This window comes from Pseudonaja textilis, chromosome 3, assembly GCF_049901715.1.
Source record: "Pseudonaja textilis isolate UNSWEBS1 chromosome 3, rPseTex1.2, whole genome shotgun sequence".
NCBI classification, from domain to species: Eukaryota; Metazoa; Chordata; class Lepidosauria; order Squamata; family Elapidae; genus Pseudonaja; species Pseudonaja textilis.
The window spans coordinates 136,606,367-136,632,995 of record NC_141992.1 but is presented as its reverse complement, the minus strand read 5'-3'; the positions used below and the strand labels follow the sequence as shown (position 1 = coordinate 136,632,995).

The window sequence follows — 26,629 nt, the reverse complement described above, 5'->3', positions numbered from 1 at the left end:
ATGTCTGTTTATGTGGGCCCTGGTTGTGATATTGTCTGTCAAGACCAGAACATGACATGATTGGAAAAGGGGTAGACAACTGCGTAACGCCAGATGAACTGCTTGCAGCTCCTACAGGTTGATGCTTTGTGATTGTTCGGAAATAGTCCAACTTCCCTGTGCAGTGTGGGATTGGAAGTGAGCTCCCCATCCTACCAGGCTGGCATTGGTTGTGATCGTTGCCCTGCAAGGTTCCTTGAAAGGACACCCCTTGTTTATCGTGTTTTCCGACTACCAGCGGAGCGATCAGAGAACATTGTGCGGTACCTTTATGCAGATGTTGGAAGTGGCTCTTCCAGATCACTGGAAAGGTAGCAGGAACCACTGCAGATCTCTAGAATGGAATCGAGCCCAGGGCACAATGGAAATACAAGAAATCAGTTTCCCTAACAGTTGAGACAGAACTGCCAGGGAAACCCTCTTTAAGACTTTGATCTCTCTGGCCAAAGACTGGATATAAGACTGTGTCATAGCCATCTTGTCCGCCTCCCTGGCCCGTTTCTGCAAGGGTCAGGCAAGAAATAAACCAATAAAGGTGTTAATTCCTTACTGTCAACTATCAATCAGAATAGAGCTAGGAAAAAAACCTTTAGTCCAATCTCCTCCAATAAAGAGAAAGTAAACTGAATCCTATAATTAACAAACTGAAAAGTAACAACTGACAGCTTTAGCCACATATCTTTCCCTTCCACTTGTTCATATAATGATTACATTCCCCATTTTGATTTTGCAGCCCGCTGATAAATCAGTCTATTTTGCAGATTACTTCTTGTGTGGATGGGCTAGAGAGAGTACAGAATACACTATTTGCAAATCAGTTTACTTGACCTTGTTTCCATCAGATGCAATGCAAAATGGGAGGCAACAGTCAACATTCCTCTGCAGTAAAACTGCCTGACAGTTCTGTGGCTTCTTGCCATCTGCTTGAGCACTTGCTGTTCTTTGCAAAAGGCGTGGCAAGCAAATGAGAGGTTATGAACACCTCTGACAGGAGAAAAAATTCCTTTACAACTAGCTCATTCTGCAATGCAAAAAGAAATACGCAGAAGAGAAAAGCATAACTTTGCATACTGCAAATAACTCAAATGATTCGTATTTAAGTAGTTACACACACACACACACACCATGTTTTGTTGTTAGGGGAACTACTAGCATTATTTAAAGTGCATGAAGTGATGTATTTATTTCACAGGAGACACATTACTAGGCCACAGACAAGAGGTAGTTCTCATAAATGTAATAAATCTGTATCTGGGTTGTAGGAGCAAATGGGAAATACAATTTTATGTTGCAGAGATTTTATATATGAATGAGATTTGCTTGTGTTCTGAAATGATATAAACCAACAGCTTGTTTAGTACCTCACTAAGAAATTACACTCAAGAAAACATCCACTTTCAAGACTAAGATAAAGAAATAAGAGATTGAAGAGCATCTTGGCACTTACTGCAGTGGGGAATTATTTCTGCCAGAGCTTTCAATCAAGTCCATTTTCTGACCTTCACTTCAGGCACTTAAGCCAAACATAACTATCTTTCACACATAAAGATAAGCAATAATGGGAATACTGATAGTTATTTATCTTCCATCGTTTGTATTACATACTGATCCTGCTCTGTTGTATGGCAGTAGGAAAAACTAACACACAAAGCCAAATACAATTATTCCTTATAAACAATGCTCACAGCTACAACTCTTTTAAACTGCATGAACTGCATTAGCTCAAAAAGTATGATTAGTACAAAGCACTGTCAATGTACATAATAGCCTCCATACCACACCCAAGATGGTTCACAATACAATACAAATAATCCTTGATTAGTACCGTATTTATCGGCGTATAACACGCACTTTTTCCCCCTGAAAATAGGGGGCAAATGATGTATGCGTGTTATACGCCGATGTCCCGTTCCCAATAGTGCCTAGCGGCGGCGCAGCATCGTGACGCTGCGCCCGCCGCATATTAAAGGGGATGCGTGTTATACGCCTGTGCGTGTTATACGCCGATAAATACGGTAAGTGTTTGCAAATACTATGATAGTAAAAAAATAACTTTCTGACCAATCCTCACATTTATGATTTTCACAGATCTGTAAAGCAAAGGAAAACTGAAGTAAGACCATAAGCACAATTGTGATTTTATTGAGCAGCCATTTAGCTCAACATCCTAATCTCAGTAGTAGTAACTAAATGAGGACTACCTGCAGGGTTGGGATTCAAATTTTTTAACAACTGGTTCTGTGGGCGTGGCTTAGGTGGTGGGCATGGCTTGGTGGTCATGTGACTGGCTGGGTGTGGCCAACTCAATATCACTCACATTGAGGCACACATCTCCTTGCCTGGCCTCTCATGACTGTGGGGATGCTGCAACAGTCGTTAAGTGTGAAAAATGGTCAAAAGTCACTTTTTTCAGTGCCATTGTAACTTTGAATGGTTATTGACACAAGCAAAGTACCAGCAAAGGAGGGAAAATAACCTCCAGAGAAGTTCCTGAGACAGGAAGTCTAGTCCTGCCAAGAATGTAATAAGGGTTAATGGAGAGGCAGTTTCTGTAAGCAACACCAGAACGTTTCCTTCCTGCCTTCCTTACAGGATTAGGCCAGTAATTTCTTCTAACAACCGGTTCTCCGAACTGCTTAGAATGTTAACAACTGGTTCTAGAGAATAGGTGCGAACCTGTAGAATCCTACCCCTGACTACCTGTAACACACAGAATAGCAGCATACTGGAACAGTATGATCCCCAAATATAAATTCATTTCAGTATCAGAGATAAGAATCCAGCATCAATTACAAACAATATGAAAGCACAAAATAAATAGTTCTGGTTTTACTCCTAGGGCATAGATATACAAAGCACAATCTAAGACTTGCTGATAGTATAGCAATCACCAGATAATGAAAGGAAGTTGTAACCAGTGTAAAATGCAGCAATAGTACAGGGTGGGTGTTTATATTGTATTAAACGATCTGTACTTTTTGCAAAGTGCATACTGAGCACAATTTATCATGCTGGGACTGATCTTTAAGCCCTAAGCAGTGTAAGGTTTTACAATATAAACAGTCACATTTTCTATTACAGACCTGCTTAGCTGTAAAGCTGTAGTCCTTCTTGAAAATGTTTGGGAACTGACTCATATTTATGCTAATGGTTGCAGCATGATAGGATCATGTTTGATTGCCATTTTTTACCTTACAGTCAGCTGACAGATAAATCAGATAGGAAATATGACCAGATAAACTAATTCTACTTTAAGGCCCTATTAACAGATTCTTGCAAGTCTAATGGTACAATCTCCCCCTGTCACTTTTAACAGCTTGATCAATTGGGGTGTGTTCTTCTTAAGTTTCTTTTTCTGACCATTAAGACTCTGAGGGCTCCTGCTTCTCTTGCCTACTTTTTTCTGTGCAGCATCTCTTCCCTTTATCGCTCAAGGTCATTCCCACATATTGGCTACATAGGCTTTTCTCTGAAAAGCGAAGTCCAATGGGGAAATATGAGTTTGCTTGATGACCATGACAAAAAGGTCATAAAATGTTTGCAACTCACTTGACAACTGCATTGTTTCACATCAGAAATCCCGGTCCAATTGTGGTCATAAGTTGAAGACTATATAATGTATCCTAAAGAACTCTGACAAAATATTCAGGTTAATAAAAATACTGGAAAAAATATATTTGACATAAATAGCCATGGAAACAAAAGTCAGATAACTTGCCAAGATTATTGTTGAGGTAATTCCCCGTTAGGAGAATGAGTGCACACAGGGAGACGTAGTGAGAGTAATGCTGAATAACACACAACCAGCACACAGATACACTGAATAGTAAAATGTAGGTTTTTACTTCCAGTAAACGGTTAAGCAAAGTCCAACAAGCAGTCCAAGTCATACACGGTTAAAACAGTCAGTTTTCAGTCCAGGGATAATCCAAATAACAAAGTCCAGTATCATAAACTGTTCAGTAACAGACTTACAGCAATCCAAGAAGAACGACGATCAGCAACAGTCAATAGGGAAAAATGCAAACCAACTAACATCGACCATCAGAACATCTATCAACAAGCAACTCACAGCAACAACAGAACAGAACAACCCAGGTTTCTGGCTTTATCTTATGGCCGTTTGAGGAACCACACCCAATCACAATTTTAGCATTCCCTTAAAGAGACAGTATTAAATGTCTATCCTGGTTTATATATTTCCAACCCAACTGTTAGGTGACTATCAATTCCTAACATTCTCCTCTTTAGGTAGGGCAATATATAACACCTTACAGTTTAAGTCCATATCCTTCACAGCAAGACTAATGCTTTAAAGAGCCTTAGGCTTTTGTAAAATGATCTGCAATGTTATTCTCTGACATGCAGTACTCCAGTTTAATCATTTTACTTTGCACACATTGTCTCACATTTAAATATCTTAGATCTGTGTGTTTTGATCTTGTTTTTACAGCAAGATTGGAAGACATCTATATTGCTGATTGGTTGTCTTCATAAACAACAATAGAATCTGTTACATCAATTCCCATATCAATCAATAGTTGCTTATAATAAACTAAATCTGTACATAATAGAGATAAACATGAGAATTCCACCTCTATTGTTGACAAACTTAGATGTTTCTGTCAAATAGACCTCCATCCAATCAACACCTTTCCTAATAATGCTACAGTACCTGAAGTAGATTTACGTGTATTCATGTCTGTAGCAAAACTTGCATCAGCATATGCAGTTAAATCCTTAGGCTCCAAATATAATGCATAATGCATTGTTTGTTTCAGATATCTTAACACACGTTTAGCAGCTTGCCAGTGTCTTTCAGTTGGCTCAGTCTTAAACCTGGCTAATTGGTTAACACTGTATGATATATCTGGTCTCGACCAATTACTGAGATAAGATAAGCTACCAATCAAAGACTGATAAATGTTCTTATCAAAAACAGGACTTTGAACATCACTGTGACTAAATTCCTGGCTCATCGGTGTTTCAGCCAGTTTACAAAGTTCCATTTTAAAAGTCTTTAGTAACTGGTTAATTTTATCTGCCTGTGAGATTTTGTATCCTCCCCTAGTTTTATCTATCTTTAAACCAAGATATTGTTTAATTTCACCTAACTGTTTTATTTTAAATTTCTTTTCTAACAGTGAAATTATTTCAGTAGCTTCTTGCTCAGTTTTGGTGATTAATGCTATGACATCAGTAAACAATAGCAACAATGAAACTATACCATCACTTTTCTTTTTAAACAAACATGGATCAGCCATGCCAGCTACAAACCCTATTTTTTAATTCCTTAACTATACACTGGTTCCACTCATATCCTGATTGCTTCAAGCCATAAAGACTCTTTTTCAATCTCCAGCAATCAGTTGTATTATCATTTGTTATACCTAAAGGTTTATTTAAATAAACAGTGTGTTGCAATGGTGCATGCAGATATGCCGTCTCTACATCTAAATGATTTATAATGTATTTCTCCTTAGCTGCCCACACTAATGCTGCTCATAATGTTGTAGCCTTCAGACTAGGCGCAAACACCTCATCGTAGTCATTTGCTGTCTGACTGAACCCTTGTGCTACTAACCTGGCTTTATGGGTAACAGTCCCATCCACACCTGTCTTCAGTTTATAAATCCATTTACACTCCATGGCATGTTTACCTTGTGGTAACTTGACATTATCATATACTTCCAACCTTTGTAAGGATTTCAGTTCCTTATCCATTGCTTCCTGCCAAGCAGCCTGATCCTTAGCAGAATACAGTTTCAGTTCATTATAATTACTTGGAACTGTATTCACTTGGCATACAACACGAGCCTGATATCTATCAGGTGGTCGTGTTACTTGGGTTGAATGTCTTGGTAATACAGGGCTTACTGGTAGACTCACCTTTTCTACCTGCTCCTGTTCTTCTATCTCCTCCTGTGCCTGTTCTTCTACTTCCTCCTGTGCCTGTTCTTCCTCTTTAATGGCTATTGATGGTTTAACTATTTCACCTTTAGGGACTACTTGGGTGTCAATTACAACATCATTGCTGGATTCCTGTTCCAGTTTGTGCCACCCAACATGCTCAAGAAATTTAGCACTAGCGCTACAGTATACATTAGCTGTGCCTCGATCCCAGAATCTAAACCATCTATGGTTGGCCTCATAACCTACGAAAAATAATTTCCTAGCTCTATGTTGCCCTTTAAGTCTTACTTGTGAGGGAATATGCACCCATGCTGGAGCTCCAAATGTGTGTAGATAACTTAAATTTGGTTTTCTGCCATGCCAACGAGTGAATGGCAATTCACCAACTGTTGTGTTAACCACATTGTTCAACACATGATTGCTATATATTATGGCCTCACCCCACAGTTTCAGGCAAACCTGAATCAGATAACATAGTGCAAGCCATGGCTTGTAACGTTTCCCCTCTTCGTTCTACAAACAAATTATGTTGTGGCCTGTAAGGTGCAGAACGTTTATGCTTGACACCAGCCAATTTTAGCATCATTTGGAATCTATTGTTAATAAACTCAGTCCTGTTATCAGTAACTAAAGTAATTACCCTATGTTTCATTTTGCTTTCTGCAAACCTTAGCCAATTAAAGAAATGTTGAAATTTTTCTGTTTTGTTTTTCATGAGATAGCAGAAACCGTACCATGAGTAATGGTCCATTATACTCAAAACATAGCAGGCACCTCCCACACTGTGTCTCTTAGGATCAATTATGTCAGCAAACACAACCTCTAAAGATTCTTTGGTCTTAAACCCATTAAGTCTGTTTGCTAGACTAACCTTGCTTTTCTCCTGACTACAGGCGTTACAGTTTAAATTCTTGCTACAGGGTTTTAATTTTACTCCCTCTGACAATTCAACAGTTTGTTTCAATATTTTGAAATTAATGTGCCCCAGACTTCTATGCAGTAAATGTATACATTTGTCATGTGGCTTAACATTGTTATAAACCGAGTTAGTCATCTGCAACTGGTCATCATGTATCACATATAAATCATTCTCTAAATTAGCAGTAACACTTTTACCCTCTTTCTCTATTATACAGTTATCTCCCCTAAAGGTAACTACATACCCAATATTAACTAAAGCCCTTACTGATAACAAGTTAAATTTCAGTTTAGGTACATATAACATGGTTAAATGCTCATTTACACATGAACAATATGCAGTACCTTCACCAGACGCTTTCATCTTCCATCCGTTTGCCAATGATAGATTGCTTACTTGTGGACATCGTTACAAGCCTCTATTTCTAGTAATATGCTGCAATGCTCCACTATCAACTACCCACAAATCATGATTTACAGTTGAATTGCTAGATATAGCTAAACTAACATTCTTCTTAGCCTTCTGGTGATTACCAGTGTTCTGTCGTTTTTCCTTCTTACAGAAGCTAGTTATATGTCCCCTAGCCCCACAAGAAAAACATTTCCTAACAGTATAGGCAGTTGAACACAAATCCTCTTCTTGTGGTTGGTTTTTTCTCAGTTGGTCCCTATCCAGCCGTCCTCTTGCCTCTTCTAACAATCTTCCAATTATGTCAGTTAATGTCAGTTTATCTCTGGTCAGGACTTCCAGTGAAGATACGTAATCATCATAACTTTCATCCAATGAGGAAAGAGTTGATGCAGCTCTGAAAATATCAGTTCCTTTTCATGTAGCTCTTGAAAAGTTCTTTTCATAAAGTTCAAATGAGCTAACATATCTCCACCTTTCAGAAGACGTGCTCTGAACAATTTACGTGTAAGATCTATGTGTGCACCTACACGGTCACGAACATAAATCCTTTTCAAATTCTCCCAACACTTAGCAGCAGACTCTTCTCCACAAATATGGACTAGCTGCTGATCACTCAGTATTAGTCCAATTAAACAAAGAGCTCGTTTGTTGTTCTGTTTAAAGTCAGCTAACTTTTTGGCATTGTCCTCATTATCTGGATCCCAAGCATTTACATCCAGTGGATCTTGAACTGTATTCCATAACCCTTCTCTACGCAGAAGTGGACTGCACTTCATAGACCAGGAAACATAGCTTGTTCCATCCAACCTGGTTATCAGTGATAGGCTTTTTGACAGGTCTTGTGCCATCTTTACCAGGACAGTAACCCACAATTAAACAGTAAGCAGCTGTCTGTATATGGTACTGTGTATTCACACTAACTCTCAGTTATCTGAGCCTGGTATGGCCTGGGCCTATAACCAGTGTTCAGGTAATTCCCCGTTAAGAGAATGAGTGCAAGAATGAGAATGAGGAGAATGAGTGCAACTGTTAGGTGATTATCAATTCCTAACAATTATCAGCATGTATTTTGTTACATAATGGTAGTAGAACATTTGTGAACTCTTTAGCAATATCTATAATGTTACAATACTATGACCTGCAATGTGATCACAGTTTCATCTAAATCCAATTAATAAAGAGATTCTGTTTTAAACAAACTAACATAAAACACTATATTGTGTCAGGTCTTTACTGAAGATACAGAGCCAACATTCACTGGAAAAGAATGTAAAATTTTAGGCTAATCAGATTTCTGAAGAGGATAAATTGAGTCACATATTCCAATCAATAAAATGATAAACAATGTGAGTTTTGAGAGGCTCTACTCGGGAAAACACAGGTAAGTTGTCACCATTAAAATCTGTTCCTTACAACCCATGTTTGTAAAAGAAAACCACACTTTTAACAGACCTCTGCAGATCTCAGAAAAAGAATTGTTAGAGCTCATATGGCTTGAAATACTACAAAACAGAGCCAAAGACTTTATCTCTATCAATTCATGATCAATTGTTACACTTCCTAGGAATTATTTTTTTAAAAAAAGTGGGGGCATAAAATACAATAGAACAAGAAGTCATAGGTAAAAACTCTTGCATTACATTCTGGTCTGCCACAGACATTTGGATTAGCCATTCTCAGTCCAACTTACCTCACAAAGTAGTTACGAAGAAAAATAAGAGGAAATTATGGGGGCTACTATGAGCTCTTCAACGAAACGTCTGGCTATATAAAGCAAGCAAAAAAAAAGATATTGTTTTGCTTCCAAGCATGCTAGTTTATACTTATTTTTAAAAACCTTTAAAAATAAGGTAAAGGGCTTCGCTCTGATACAGAATTTGGGTGGGTTTCCAGGTCCTGAAAACATATTGAGGGTTAATTCAGAATTATTGCAATTATAACATGAAAAATGGAAGATTTGCTTTCCTGAAATCCATTTAGTATGTATGTCATTTAAGACTACATTTCAACTTGCTATACTCTATGTAAAAATGTCTTTTCTTCAGCTTAGTTACACAACTTCAATCTCATGCTTTCCATTCTCACAGAACTATAATTAAATCAGAGCAATTACACAAAGCACATAAGTTTGAAATCTGCAAATACACAATTCAAAAGAATATTTTCCCACCATTCTTTAATCCCTGGCTCAACTGATTTTCATAAACACTCAAATCCACCCTCTATTCGCCTGATTACTAATTATGGAGCCTGCCACATGAATTTAACACTAACCCAAAATTGTCTCTGAACATAAACTGAAATAGGTTTTCTGACCACTGCTTGCTCATACATAAGCTATAGATGGGCCTAATGTCCAATCATGTTTTGGGGGTAGGCCTATGACTCTGCATTCTTTCTTTTTAATGCCAGATTTACTATCTGTATTACTATTGTGACTGCATTGTTCACGTAAGTGATTTATTAGGAGGTGGGCCACACTACAGATACCCCTGTGTGATATTCTAATGCGGCAAAGGCACAGGAAAAGCCATGACTGAAACTCTTGTACGTATATAAGCTTCTGTTAATACATCTAAGTTTGCTTCATGTGTCTCCTCTACTGTCAACACCTGTAAAAAAGCCATCCTTACCTATGGAAAAAATATATAGAAGTAGTCACCAAATAAATGTTGATTTGAACTTCCCTGATTTGATTTGAAAGGATAGGCTATGTACGTACACATACATATATAATTCACAACTCTTACATTTTATTTTTGGATGATGAATGTGAAATAAATAGACTAAGCTTGAGAGACTGGAATAATCTGTAATAAATGTTCAAATGTATCTGGTCTTAACCAATATTGGCAAATACAACTGTCCAAGAAAATCCCTTTGGATAAGACAGTAATTGAAAGATCTCATTACTGAACAACATGCTAAAGAATCTCCTTTTTTTCTCCCTCCTTTCCTAAATAAAATATTGTTTACTTTTCTTCTGATATGTTGCTGATAATTTCCTAAATTCTGAAGTGAGAGCTTTATTTTGCCCCTCTTAATTTGTCAAAAAAAACCCAGCAAAAGTTAAAATGGCCACACCCAGTTCAATCAGGCAGAGAACAAGAAACTGCTCCTTGACTGAGCAACTCTCCTCTTTCCCCAATTATCCAACAGAAAGTAAGCCAGCTTCTGTCACACCCAGTTCAATATTGCCAGGAAAGGTAATTCTCTCTCTTTCTTCCCTCCTTCCATAATCCAGACATTCTTTTCTCCCCCTAAGAACATAGCATTTCCTATGTTTATTCAAAAGTTGTTTGTGCAGAAGTACTCGATTTAGCATCTTTCTTTCTCTCTCCTATAAGTATAAACTATTTGCTTAGTCACAAGCCTTCCACTGCATTTAGTAGTTATTTTTATTTTTACCTGTGCAGTTTACGCTATAAATGCTCTATTAAGTGAAACACTTTTCAAAATGCCTCTGGGCTCCCTACCTTTATATGAATTCATTCTTTGTCATTCTCTTTTTGAAATGGTTGTATTAAATTCCTCACAGAATGCTATCTGCTTAAGATCTTTGACTGAACATGTAACTCTTAATTATAATTACAGAAATACCATGGATTGCCTTATAGGCCATAAGCCTTTCCATATTCTTCAATAAATTGTACTGATTTTAATAAATTGTATTGATATTTATCTTTTTTTTTAAACCTTGAACAAACAAGTCTGGTAAATAATGTTTGATCCTGACACTTGTGGGAGGCCCTTATTTACTATATCTCCTTAAGAAACTGAGACTTTGCAAAACCCTTTTAAAACGGCACAAGTTCAAGACTCATTTTCAAAATGTTCATTCTTGTCTCACTAAATAATGTTTTACTGTTATGTCAAAGATGTATTCTATATTTCTGAAAAGCAAATATGCACAATAAACTTAACTTTTACCTCACAATTGGGATTACAAAGAACTGTACAGAAACAATGTAGGCTTTTCCAAAGACTGTTTATATACAAAAGCAGGGGGGGTCTCCAAACTTGGAAACTTTAAGATTTGTGGACTTCAAATCCCAGAATTCTTCCGCCAGCCATAGGAGTTGAAATCCACAAGTCCTCTGGGATGTCTTAGTTTGTCCATAAGTCTTAAAGTTTGGAGGCCTCTACCCCAAAGGTGGTTTTCAGCAGGTTCTGACCAGTTCTGGAGAACCAATAATGAAAATTTTGAGTAGTTCAGAGAACCAGGAAATACCACCTCTGACTGAGATTTTACAGTATCCTTCCCCTGCCACGCCCACCAAGCCATGCCCGCAGAACCAGTAGTTTAAAAAAATTGAATCCCACCACTGCTCTGCACAAAAGGATAATCTTAAATATCATTGAGCCATCCCTACATCACCATCTAAAAAAGGGATCCCCCTACTGTATCTGGGGGCTCACTATGTTTGAAAAGGTGAAGTGTGCACTGCACTCACTGAACCGGTTGTTAAATCAGCAGCATCCCACTGCTGGACAATATCCATCTATTAGTTATTTCTTTGTTAAAAAATTAACTGATAATTAATCCTATGATAATGTAATGGAAGAAATACAGTGTATCCTCATATTATTACACTTTTTTCTAAAACAACAACAACGTCTACAGTGTGAAGAAATGCTTGGTAAATTCTTGATATTTGGACATTTGCATCAAACAATACAGCTTCTCTAAATAAGCAAATAGACAAATTTTAATTCAAGTTATATACACTTATGTGTAGGTTGATTATTAAGGAAAATTACAGCTCATCTAAATGACATGTTCCAATAATATTTACATACCTGCATAAATGCATAACATTTCTATGGCCAAGAAAATATAATAAAATATTATCAACAGTAAATTAAATACTTCTATGCTAATTCCTTTATGGTCATGTAAACAGACCACAAAAGTCTTACTGGATATTATTTCTCATCAACAGCAATTACAATGAGCCATTTTGCAATGTAGAAGCTAAGTACCACCATAATATACTCCATTTGCATCCTTGGAAATAAAGTACTTGTACATATTCCTAGTGATTTGAGAGTTCATCTTGTAGGACTAGACTGGTTTTTAGCCTGATGTTTTTAACCACTACACCAACCTCGATCTTCCATTAAAGGTTTCTATAACTCATTTATGTTAAATTCAATCTCATTTCTAGATTCTCAGCGTACTACTAAGGATAAACAAGATGTACCACACCCCACTAAAGAAATGCCTAAGGACTCCCTATTTCCTCTATTTAGGACCTAATTTTTACACTCAGAATTTTAAATGCTTCCAAATGGTTATGAATGTGAAGATTATGTCACTAGAGCAACGTACCACAATGCTGTATTCATATTATTCCAACCATATAACACAACCCAATTCTATCTTTTCTACAACTTCTTTTTGAAGATCACATTAATAAATGTAAAAAATTAACAAGCCTATGCTATGTGCTTGGCAATCTCGACATTCCCCCCCCACCAAAAAAAATTAGTATGTAAATAGAAGCATATACAAGAAAACAGCTCGCAAAAAATATGTGCACAGATATAGACAGACATGTGTAGATGCAAATAATACTTAGTTTATATTTCCCTCATAAAATCCTTTGGAAACCAAACTGCTTACTTTGGAGCGAGACACAAAGTCTTGCTATTAAATTTTTAAAAATTCAATGTTCTCTAAAAACAAACTGAATGTTTTAGAAAAATTAAATGATATGGGAATTATAGATATAGGCACTGAGTATTTACAAAATTAAAATCTATTTTCAAATACTTATTAATCTTTAAAAGATTATAATTTTTTCACATTCCACTTCATGGAACTATACTTAAATATTGCAATCAACGCATTCTCTAAGAATCTCCTTGTCAGAGTACATATGCACACACATAAGCAAGACATTAAAAAACACATATGACAGTCTAAAAATAGCTCTTGCTGTACTATATATTATTTCTTGTCAGGACAGATTTTCTCTTTACTATACACTCTCCAAAAGCATTCTAGAAAGGTTATAAAAATGAATTTTCCATGGCCAAAACAAGAATGTTATTTTAAAAAGTCCTATACAATACAACAAAGCAGATACAAATATAGATTTCATTTGAGGACTACCTTATTTAGCAAGAGACAGAAAAAAGAAACCTCAATGGAAAGGAGAATTCTGCAGGTGTTCTCCCTTGTGAGATTTTATTGATAGTTTGGTACAAACAGACAGACAAAACTAATAGAAACAAACTTAAAACTGGAAAGCATTTTATAGACAAAAAAATGTGCTTTCCCCAAAAAAATTCCAGCTAGTGATCAGCTAACATCCAATTATCTTCATGGGTCAGAAAAGAGTCTTTCCAATAGAAAGAGCATGAATGATAATGAAAGATAGGACTCTGAAACCCGTCCATTTATTTAGCAAATAAAAGTGCATCAGATTTCTAAGAATTTGTTTTGCTTGCCTGCATCCTTTGCCAGCTTTCTTTGTCTCTGCAGAGATACTGCAGTCTTGCATCAGCCCTTACAAAACATGAAATTGAGACACAAACTATGTTAAACTGTTAGGCCTTCCCCTTCCCCTCTGCCCAAAAACACAATACATAAGAAACTTAAGACAATTTGCCAGATATCAGTGCCACCACCCTTCCTATCCACCATGACTTTTTATACGTTAGAAATTGCAGACACTTCGAGTAACATAACATTATCTCAAATATTTGCAAAATATTCCAGTACCAAAAAAGAGAGATTCAATGTTTGTCAAGATAACAATTTTTTACTGAAACTGAAATACATTTTTTCTCTTTTATAGTTATGCCATAGAAAGTCATTCTTGTACATGATGGCAAATCGGTTAGTTGTTTGCTATGAAAAACAACGAAAGCCCAAACATTTAAAAAATATGGTAAATAGTTCTTGTTGTCATTTTTAGTGGATAAAATTGAATTAGAATAAAATAGTTTTGAGTAATTTTAGCTCATGGAATGATCTTTTGACAATTGATTATTGTGACACTCAAGTACTTACATATTTAATTATTCCAAATATCATTAACATATATTAAATTAAATCAAATATAGTACACACAACCAACAGAATCCAATCTGAGACCAGAACACAGTTATGCACAAACATAACCTCTGATGCTGAATATAGATAAGGGTATGGAAGGAAGCACAAAAGAAGAAAAAAGTTAGAAGAAACCCATGTATGAGGATGAAAAAGGAAATCCATCAATCATATCTAATATTGATTTGCAAATCTACCTATTCAAATTGTAGAAATGAATTCAGTTTGGTTTTCACTTTAGATACTTACAGTTAAAATGATGTATCCTTCCAGTTAGAAAAATATTAAATATTATAATATTTACAATTGCAAATACAAATCTACTATCAAAAATATGGCTAGTAGGCTTGATTGTAAATGAAAAGTCTTAGACTCTTTGGGTACAAACAGCTATAAGTCATTATTTGCAAAGCATCCTGCTTGCATTGTCAGCTACTTCACAACAAACAGCATACAAGAAAAGCAAACTGAGTCTTGTTTTTTCCATAGGTTTAATAAGGTTCCTTACTCCCACCATTGGAAAGAATTTACATCTGGTAAGTCTGAGCACTAAATTTATTCAGCTGGGTAGTTCTGGCTTCTAAGAAATATGTATATCAGAAGTATACTCCTATTATTTCTCAATGGGCAAAACTGATGTCATCAACTGGTAGACCAGTATCAATGTGTTCCCATCCATAGAGGTTTTTGTCTGATCCTCTATTGGCATATGTGCAAACCCAAACATCCTCTCCATTCCCCTTAACTATCATCACTATAACAGGATACCTCCATGGGAGATTGCCATATATTTTTAGCTTTCCACCCACCAGCAAACAGAATAATAACACATAAAAAATAATAAAATGCCTTTTTTGCAGATAGAATACATTTTCTTAGCTACAACTCTTGTAGATTTATACTTTTTAAAATTAAATGTTTAATTATCTAAAAATATTTTTTTTATAAAACAAGACCCAAAATAGTAATTTCTCACCTTGCTCCTACCATAACCCTTAGATTTCTGAAGACAAATCATTATCGCAAGTGAAAATAAATGGTTTAAAAAAACAAAGAAGTTACTTCTTAGAAGTACATATTGCTCATTATCTATGACTTCTTGCTCTGCTTAAAAGACTAAAGAGTGGGAATAGCTTCATTTCTCACACATTAGTGGGAAGAACAATACCCCACATTTTAGTTTGTAGTTTGGATTGTCCATGAATAAGAACTGTTTTGTTGACTCCAGTTCCATTCAGACAATCATTCTATTATCAGAAGCTGAAGATTAAATTGTAACACATCTGGAAATCATTAGTTGAGGTGTTTTGGGATTTTAGTTCATACATGAATGAGAAAAGCAACTGTCATAGACCGTTCTTTTGTAGAGACCCATGCCTCCATGCACGGGGATTTTAATCAATGACATAAAATGGCCATTATGCATCTGTGGCAAGGTACATAATTTTTTTTAGAAGAAAAACGCTAGGATGGAAGATATTTTTGCTAAGAATTCACAGGAAAAAAAGAAATTATATGTTGAATTAAAATTAAAAAAACACTGCTTTCTATGACTACTTGTTTTTCTAAATGAAAGAAAAGGTGAAAAAATGCTAGTTAGGATGAAATTGTTTGCAGTGGTATTTTTCTATTCATTTACAATTTCTAACAAGGAACACCTGTTTTTCTGATTCTCAATTTATTGTCGTCTTATTGAAATTAAACTGTGTTACAGTTATTTCCTCCTAGAGCATTGCTAAGTGAGAGCTTCAGAGATCATTAGAAAGGTTGGAAAATGAATAGAATGAAAATGGTGAAGCTCGTCACTACAATTCATAGTACATTGGGTTTTCTACACACAAAAATAGCATAATGTAATCTGAGTCATAAGCTGCTAAACTTGCTATTCGAGCATTCTGAGCCATAGTGCAGGAAGGGAATTTATTTTTGCTTTCTTAAGTGTCATTTAAAATAACTAACATGAATACTACCCAGACTATCGATGTAAACTCTGAATTTAAAAAATTAACATTGTAATAAAATGCATCAGAATATATAATCTAAATTCATTATCTTCCCTTGAAGTCCCTGACCTTTTACATAATACACGCATTGTTATTCATATTGACTCTTTGTGTATCTTACAAATAGCTGATCCACGTTTTGGTCAGAAATAATAAAAGAAGCTTACCAGGGGACAGACCAGGGAGAGCAATTCTTATGTATTACAACTTCTGCACATAGCATGGGACTTCTGATTACAAATGCCTTGTACTGTATACTTAAAGATAATTGAGTTTCACTTCCTCTGATATTTTGTGTAACAGCCAGTTCATTTAATATCTTGAAAGAGAGTTATTGAGAACTCAAAAGCTTACTATTTAAAAATATTAATTGGTCATAATATAGAAATATTTCCCACTGTGTTTTTTATTTGAGGAGGGGGATTCTATTCTACTAGAACACTGTAAATTTGAACATAATTACATATTTGAGATTTGCTTTCACTTACTAAACATTCCAGCTACTCAAACTCCTGACCACTGTGGTTGTAATAATTCAGAATACTAGGAATTCTAATCCAAAATTCTTCAAGCACCAGATCACATAGTCCTGCCCTGATATATCAAAACTTTATGAGCACTAAAATTATGAGTCTATGCAATAGCACTTACGTAAACCTCCAATACACTGAATCAATCCTGATGACCCCTAATCCATTCGCATTATACTCAAGGTTAAAAGGGGGAAATATTTTTTAAATTTATACTTTAATTTCTACTCAAATGATGACTAACAAGATTTAAATCTTTATCCATTTTCCTAAATGCTCAAAGAACAGAGGCCAAATGCAGTGGTTGAGGAAGTGTATTCTCTAGTGCAGGGCTGCCAAACTCCTAGTTTGCAGGCCGGATGCATCATGCACTGGCCATGCCCAAGCCCGGTTTAGCAAGGGGGGGAAAGTCCCAATATGTCATGTGACACCACCATGACGACGTGAGTTTGACACCTATGCTCTAGTGTGAGACCTGGAAGAAAGTAGAAGAAACCGGTCCACATATCAGGGGATCTTCAGAGCGGCATGTCCTGCAAACCTTTAATATTGAAACATATGTACAATAGAGAGGAAATCTCATAATAATAAAATCCTCAGCCATGTAGAGCTAAGTTGATACACAATCATAATTACATCATACCTTAACTGTTTGACAGAAGTCTTAATATCTAAATCCACTGTTTAATTTCTTTGAGGAAATCTGATAAAAGTGTAAAGTCTGCGCTTTTTCAAAATATATGGAATCACCAAGGATTTTTAGGGAAATGTAGTGGAGAGGATAATACTAGGGATCTAATTAAGTCTTGTGCACAATTATTTACTATTACAACTCTGCTTCTGCTATGACTCAGTTTCAACCCAATCTGCAGTAAGATCTTTTATATAATTGTTGTAAATTATTGTCACAATGGAAAACCAGTTAGTCTCTAGATGTGGTTCAACTTACTCCTGCAGCAGTCTTAGCCAGAATATTCAGTGGTAAAGGATACTGAGAGTTGTAGTTCCACCATATTTGAAAAGTCTCAATCTCTAAGTAGGTATACAAAAATTGATTACATTCTTTTCTGATACAATCTATGTGGGAATACATTGAGTTCCAATGGCAGCCTATTTCAGCACTTCAAATTAAAGCCAATTTCACAGATCAAGAATAGGACTGCATTTTGCAGCAAAAACATATGCGCACACAAAAAAGAACAGGTCCTTCTCCGGACATTTGCCTCTATCAATCCATCTCTAGACTGTGGTCTTCTGGTAAATCTTGATCTCCCATGCCACAAGGAAAGAAACATGCCAGGGAAAGAAAAGGGAGTAGGAATAAGCTATGCGCAAAGGAGCAGATAGCCTCAAGGCTTATGTATCACTTTTGATGTTACAAACAAGTCTTCTGATACATGTCCTCTTTCAGCAATATTGTTAAGCATACATGCTTACATGGATATATCATTGTTGTCATAGCATACATGGATATGTCATTGTTGTGTCTACTCTCTTCCTTTAGCAATCTCTCTGCATCCACTGCACACAAATAGCAATGCAAGCCTGATCGCCCAATACAAATTATATATAATTATTTTCCTTATGTCAAAATGAATTCCCATTACTTACTTCAAATGCCAGGAGTGTTTCTAAGTGCCCCAGTAATATCTTCCTTTTGCGTCTCTTGTACTACTTGCTGCTGCACTTTTTTCTGAAGTCTGTGCATTAAAACTCTTTCATTGTGCTCCAGGATGCTACAATTAAAAATAAACAGGAAATATTTAGAGGGGAAATATCAACTTCAAGTGATTAGTGGGGAAATCCCTGACCTGTCTTTTTTAGATTGCTTTAGCAAGCTGGCTTGGGAGCCAAAATGAACAGTAAGTGGATATTTTAGAGACTTTTATTATCTCTGTAAGAAACAAAATATTGTGGAATTAATAGCAATAGCACTTAGACTTATATACAGCTTTATAGTGCTTTACAGCCCTCTCTAAGCGGTTTACAGAGTCAGCATATTGCCCCCAACAATTTGGGTCCTCATTTTACCCACCTCAGAAGGATGAAAGGCTGAGTCAACCTTGAGCCTGATGGGATTTGAACTGCCAAATTGTAGGCAGCTGGCTGCAGAAGTAGCTTGCAGTACTGCACTCTAACCATTGCGCCACAGAGGCTCCTATCTGTTTGCCTATTATGCTTCTTTAATTATCAATTTAGGCTCTACTACTGAACAGAATGTTCACGCAAAGACAGCAGGAATAACTACAGAGAAATCAGGACAAATAATTGTTGATTGGCAATTAATAAAAAGGGTGACTTGACAGCCAGGTAAATCAAATCAGTTACAATATCTCTGTAGCCAACCTAAAGATATAAAGGTTATTGTCATTTTTCTGCTACATTAAATATCTGCTGGATAGCCATCTGTATAATTATTCCACCTTAATATGAATCTAGGTTTCAATTTGTTTTATACGTCTAGTCTTTGATCATCTCCAGATAGCAATCGGTTAATGTTGTTGTACTGACACTTTCTTTGGTATGCCAAAAATAATAAGTAAGTAAAAATTGTAAATTCACGCCTTTTTTTAACCTTTTCACTACTTTGCTATGGTATGGTTGAATTCATTTTCCTCAATCTGCAACTGTGATTTGACTCATTTGGTCAATTTTTTTTTTCCTACACGAACAGAATTTTCATACTGACTACAGAATTCCAGAGTTTCTATTAATGAAATACTACCAATCAAGGGAAGTACCATTTCCTAAGAATTCTAGAGCCTTAAGGTTTTTATTTAGAAAATATTACATACGCAGAGTTGCATAACCACCTTGCCTTACTGAGTATTTCATACTGGAGATTGTAAATTAGTATCAAAACATCTAATTTATTAATAATTGATACTGGAATTTTCAGGGTAGCCCTAAAAGGTGAACAATTGTAACAATTTTGTAAGGGAGAGAAATCTTTCATCTATTCAAATTAAGGGCAATATAGTGCAGGAAAAATTGCCTTGAATGCTATAATCATATAGCCAAATCTAGCTACTAGAACAGTGACTTATCACAGTAAAACTTATCACTTTTACTATCTGGCTCCAGATTAGTTGGTTTCTCTTTATAGAAAAAAAATGAAGGAAAAGGAAACAAAGACAGTAACAATGATAAAGGAAACAGATTAGGAAGTATCCAGCTTTTTTTTAAAAAAAAAATGTTATTTTACATCCTCTGCTTTTTACATCCAGTCCTATGAAGAAAGTTCTGGAGAATTCAAACGCTGTCACATTCTTTTTTGATATTTATTATCTGGCCCAAACAGAAATATTGTTGAATTATACCATTTTTAAAAATCCATAGGTTTTTTTTAATTGCTCCAGTTTGCAAATGACCCAGCAAAATTGGATTTGGATACAGTCGTTTTCAACTTACAACCACAATTGGGACTAGAATTTTGATCACTACATAAATCATCATTCACATCACCTCATTTTATGACCCTTTTAACCACAGTCATTGGTTCAATCATCTGGTCATTAAGTGAATCCAGCTTCCTTGACTTTGCTTGCTGAAAGCCAGCTGGGAAGGTCTACAAATCACAATCACATGACTGCAAAATGCTGCAGCCATCATAAATGCGAGCCAATCAAGTTCCCCAGATTGCAACCAACAGAGTGCTACAACGGTTGTAATTTTGAGCATAGATTGTAAGTCACTTGTTCTGAGGCCATTGTAACCTTAAAGTATCATTAAACAGTCATAAGTTGAGAACTAGCTGTACTGAATCTCAGTTAACAATAGTATGGTAAGATAAGAACATAAGAACAGTCTTTCTTGGTCAGACCAAGTCTAATCTGAGTCCTGCATTTTCATTATCACAGTGAACAATCAACATAGTGTTTGCAAGAAAATGAAGAAATATCTCTTCCCATTATTGCAAGTGGTATTCAGATGCATGCTTTCCTCCGAACAATGATAGGACTATACACGTCAATCATTGCCTCAATTAACATTTTTCTACGTTAAGGATTCCCAAGCACTCAAGCCTTTTTTGGTAAGGAAGGTACAGGTAGTCCTCAAGTTAGGATAGTAAATGGGATTGAAATTTCTATTGCTAAGTGCTGTTGTAAAACTTGGCATCATTTACAGGTAGTCCTTGACTTACGACCAGAATTGAGCCCAAAATTTCTGTTACTGAGACATTTGTTATATGAGTTTTGCCCCATTTTACAACTTTTCTTGCCACAGTTGTTAAGTGAATCACTGCAGTTGATTAGTAATAGGGGTGTTAAGTGAATCTGGCTTCCCCATTGATTTTGCTTGTGGAAAGGCTTTGAAAGGTAAACACATGACCTTGGGAATCTAGCAACGATCGTAAGTATGAACCAGTTGCCAAGCGTCTGAATTTTGGTCACATGACCATGCGGATGCTGCAACGATTGTAAGTGCAAAAAATGGTCATCAGTCACTTTTTTCAGTGCCATAACTTTCAACAGTCATTAAGTAAACTGTTATAAGTTGAGGATTAACTGCATTGTTTAGTGAGAGCAGTCACTAAGGTTGCCAACGTTAACCAAATCCCACCGGTAATTAGGCGAAAAGCCACCCCAATCCAAGCCATTCCTAGCTTGGCTCCTTCCCAGCTCCGAATCTCAGTAAGTTGAGAAATTGCTTTCTCTTCAACTTCCCCCCTATCAATTCTCCCCCCATCTATGCTCTTTTAGCCACCCTGCACAGGGACACTTGGCAGTGGCCCTGGAGATGAAATAGAGACTTGGGAGCAATCTCAGCTAGTGTTGTGGTTAGGCGGCAGCAGGTGCAGATGGCTGAGGAGAGCGAGGACTCAGGTGAGGGGCCAGGACCATTAGGGAGTAGACTGCTGCCTTCAGAGATTGTGGGGGCTGGCGGCAGTGATGAGGTTCCCGAGGAGCCTGTGCCAAGTGCGCATGCATGCAGGATTGCTCACAGGAAAGAGCAGCTGCAAGAGCACGTGCTCTTCAGGAGTAAGGCTGCAAGGTAATGGCCCCTCCTTCAAGAAGATAAAAGGCAGCTGTGAAGTGAATGTTCTTTGCAGGAAGCAAAGACGTTTTGAAACTCAGCTACGTGGATATCTTAAGTTGGTATTTGAAGTTGGTATTTGAAGATTCTTGTGTTGTGAAACATTTCTCATCTGTGATTCTTGGAAGTCTCATACAGTTTTGGCAAGGTATGTGCTTATCAAAGTTAATTAAATTGTAGCAGCCTTATAACCGGGGATTCGTAAGACTCATTAAAAGGTTTCTGTTCCCTTTGATTATTGTTTGTCTTATTGGAAAAGGGTTTGTGTCAGAACAGCTAGTCACCACCAACTTTAGACCTCTATTTCAGCCCCAGCACCATTGGCACCACCACTTAAGAGTGCCACCTCAAACACTGTTTGGCAGCCAGCCACCCCTGCCCCACAGCACAAAAGACCAAATCCTTCCACCACCCTGAATTTTACCATCTTTATCCTGCTACTGACATGGCGTACCCAGCCCAGCCCTAGGCAAGTTAGCTGCTTGTTGTGCTAGGCCTTCTTCTTGAGGCTGTGTGTGGCATTATCACAATGCTTTGCAAAGCACTCGGAAAGCTTCGGATGTCTTCCAAAGCAATGTGAGAGTGGTAGGTATAATGTTTTCAACTACTGCAACATTTAGAGAGGGGTCCGAGCAACATCTGGAAGGAGGTCTGGTTCAGCCAGCGGTTGCCTCCTGTAGGACCAAGTACAGCATCTCCAGCAGCAGCAGAAGACAATGAAGATCAGCTGAGCACAGCAGAGTCTTTAAGTGCAGGATGGGGGCGTTTGCTGGAGTTTTGCACTGTGGTGCTGCGATGGTTGGTCTCAGCATGGGGCTTAAGGCAGCACTCCTCAGCTGTGGCCCTCGGGCTAAAGTAGAGGCCTGGGGATGGTGACAGCTTCCTGATACTGAAATCCCTCAAGCTTCTACTTCAGCCTCACTGAGAATTGCCACTGTGCAGGGTGGTCAACAGGGCAGAGATGGGGAGGAGATAGATAGGCAGGGAGAAATTGAAGTGCCCCGTAAGTTCAGGCAGGCTGCCAAATGCCTGGACTTCGACAACGTGGCTGCAGGGGTGATGTTGTGGCCATAACTTTAGGGACTGAAAAGCACTATTATTCAGTGATGAATAACTTCAAATGGTCATTCAAATGAGCCCTAGCATTCAGAGTAGACATAGACATCTTTACTGAATTATTCACCATAGCCCCACAAAAATCATATTTTCTACCTTTACATTCAGTTCAGATACTTCCACTGTTTTTATATATATATAGTGTAGCTGTTTAAAATTCAGTATTTTTCTGCCCCAATTTAAACAGAACCACATTTGGTTGACCAATCATCCAGTATAAAAAAATGCCATTTCCCCTGAGGTCAAGAACACAATATGAACAAATTAAAAAGAACAGCCCTAATACACATTCTTTAGGGACTCTACTTCTTACTTCCCTCCATTGAGAAAATTTCCTATTCATACCTATTTATTTTTTATTTCACCAGTTTGCAATCTATAAATGGATTGTGCTATGACTCAAAAGCTTCTAATGAAAAACTTTGCCAATTTTTTAAATCTCCGGCTATTCAATGCCAGCCGGGTCAGCTGCATCAATATGGCTGTTGACTTTCTTCCCTACCTCCATAAGAAAAGAAAAAAACTCTCTGAAATGTAGGTCAATAAATGATAATTGGAGAATACATGCTGATTTTCTTTTAGAAAGGCCTTTAAATGTTCAGTTTCTTCTTTCCTTTAATTACCGTTTATATCAATCACTGCAATTTTGCATTGAAGACGCAATTCATTTGCAGAATTGCCTCCTCCTGTACAAATCTGTTTAGCTAGTTGGGTTAGCAGAACGTATCTTTGTCCTTAGCCTCACATTTGAGACAAAGTTAGCAAGGAAAAGAAGGAGAGGAAATTCTTAGAAATAGTTCCCTAAATGAAGAACTACTCAACCCTGCCTTTTAAAATCCAAGTAGGTGTCGGGTTTTCTCTGATTTTCAAATTCAGTTAAGAAGAAAATACTACTTGTTTATGAGGGTTGAGCTTGCATTTTCAAAAACAAAGATTCAGATCAGATTTAACAAGAGATCATGAGTTCTCATCACATGAATGGAATCACAAGATAGCCTGCGCTATTTAAATAAACCATTCCCCACTATGTCTAAAGTGAGGAAATTGTAGAGAAAACCATCTATTTAATCTAAACATCTTATGAAATCGTACAAAAAACAGTTCCCAGGATTCTGTTATTATGAACTTGGTCTATTGTTTATTATTATTAACTACTATTATAAAACTTGACTGTAAAAATATAATTTCCATAATAGAGTTGTCATACTTCATACTTAAATGGTCAGTAGAGAGGGCGTGCATAAGTGCACTAACATTCCTATCATCCCTGTCATTGTATTTTTATTCTCTTATTCTTGTTCTCATTTTTGTTTAACAAATTCCCATAAATAAATAAAATAAAAACTACTGGATATTAAAACATCTATTCCTTACAGCTAAGGAGACCTCAAAGGCTTGTCGCTTAAAATAAAAACAGTGTTTTCCAATATATGAATAGAATAGAATAGAATAGAATAGAATAGAATAGAATAGAATAGAATAGAATAGAATAGAATAACAGAGTTGGAACGGACCTTGAACGTCTTCTAGTCCAACCCCCTGCTTAGGCAGGAAACCCTACATCACTTCAGACAAATGGTTATCCAATCTCTTCTTAAAAACTTCCAGTGTTGGAGCATTTACAACTTCTGGAGGCAAGTTTATTTTATTTTATTTATTTGATTTGTCAAACATTTACAATATAATAGAAATAGGAATAAACATAAATACATGAAATAGATACAAATAATTGGGGACAATAGGACAGGGACGGTAGGCACAATTGTGCATTTATACACATCCCTTACAGACCTCTTAGGAATGTGGTGAGGTCAATAGAGATTAGTTTGAGGGTAAATTAGTGGGAGTTTGAGCATGTGACAACTGAGCCAGGTAGTGAGTTCCAGACATTGACCACTCTGTTGCTGAAATCATACTTCCTGCAATCAAGTTTGGAGTGGTTTACATTGTTTATATCTGTTGTATGCTCTTGTGTTGTTGTGGTTAAAGCTGAAATATTCATTAACTGTAAGACATTGTAACAGATAATTTTATGTACTATGCTTAAGTCCAATCTTAGCCAGCGTAATTCAAGGTTGTCTAAGCCTAGAATCTCAAGTCTGGTGGTGTAGGGTATTCTGTTGCGAACAGAGGAGTGTAGTACTTTTCTTGTAAAATACTTCTGGACTCGCTCAACTGTATTAATATATACAGTGCGGATTCCAGACAGCGGAGCTATATTTAAGTATTGGTCTAGGTTTTGTATGCCCTAGTTTTCAAATCAGTAATACCAGAGGAGAAGCTTTGTAAGATTAGATTTACAACGCTTAATGCCTGTTACAGTGAGCTCTGGCACTTAGGTTGTTTGATATGAGTACTCCAAGGTCCTTGACAGAGTGAGGGTCGTAAACAAGGTCATATCCACCTAGCTTGTTGAGATTTGGAGTTGCCAACTGTTTGACCATTCAGACACATAATCAAGGTCACTTTGAAGGATGGTAGCATTATTGGTGGTGCTGAATAGTTTTATGTCATCAGCGGATGCATTTGCTTATAAGATGATCACAAAACTCATTTATATACAGAGTGTAAAGAGTGTGGATCCTAAAATGCTCCTTTGGGGGACACCACTATTAACTGATGCAGGGTTTGATAGGGCATTTCCTATTTTAACTATTTGTTGCCTGTTTGATAGGAAGGCAGTAATCCAATTATGAAGGGACCTGGAAATGCCGTAAGAGTTTAATTTTAACAATAGTTTGTCATGTACCACTGAGTCAAAGGCTTTGCAGAAGTCTATGTAAATTACATCTATTGCCTTACCCTGGTCAAGTAGTGTAGTCCATATGTTTTTGCAGTGTAGGAGTTGCAAATTGCAGGACAATTTTTTTCTGAAACTAAATTGTTTATTGGAGAGTAGGTTGTTTGACTCTAGGTAGGTAATGCATTGACTAATGATTTACAACTTCTGGAGGCAAGTTGTTCCACTGATTAATTGTTTTAACTATCAGGAAATTTCTCCTTAGTTCTAAGTTGCTTCTCTCCTTGATTAGTTTCCACCCATTGCTTCTTGTCCTGCCCTCAAGTGCTTTGGAGAATAGCTTGACTCTTTCTTCTTTGTGGCAGCCCCTGAGATATTAGAACACTGCAATCATGTCACCCCCAGTCCTTCTTTTCATCAGACTAGACATACCTAGTTCCAGTAATCATCCTTTATATGTTTTAGCCTCCAGTCCCCTAACCATCTTTGTTGCTCTTCTCTGCACTCTTTCTAGAGTGTCAACATCTTTTTATACTGTGGCAATCAAAACCGGATGCGGTATTCCAAGTGTGGTCTTACCGAGGCATTATAAAGTGATACTAACACTTCATGTGATCTTGATTCTGTCCCTCTGTTTATGCAGCCTAGAACTGTGTTGGCTTTTTTTGGCAGCTGCTGGACACTGCTGGCTCATATTTAAATGATTGTCCACTAGGAGTCCAAGATCCCTCTCACAGTTACTACTATTAAGCAAAGTACAAAGAGCAGAACAAAGCAAGAGACAATAACTATATCAGAGTTTCTAATAATAATTCTTTATAAACAGCTGCTTTTGTTTATATTTTGGCATTTTCTTTT

At 36.8% G+C, this 26,629-nt stretch overlaps 1 protein-coding gene across 8 annotated transcripts in view; it reads right to left on the bottom strand.

Annotated features, from left to right (window-relative positions):
- ATXN1 (ataxin 1) overlaps positions 1 to 26,629 on the bottom strand; it is a 228,191-nt gene that overhangs the window by 131,000 nt on the left and 70,562 nt on the right. For all 8 annotated transcript variants that reach the window (XM_026699566.2, XM_087930909.1, XM_026699563.2 and 5 more), the window contains one exon: positions 18,490 to 18,614. The gene's annotated coding sequence lies outside the window, so the exon portion shown is untranslated. The remainder of the gene's footprint in view (positions 1 to 18,489; positions 18,615 to 26,629) is intronic.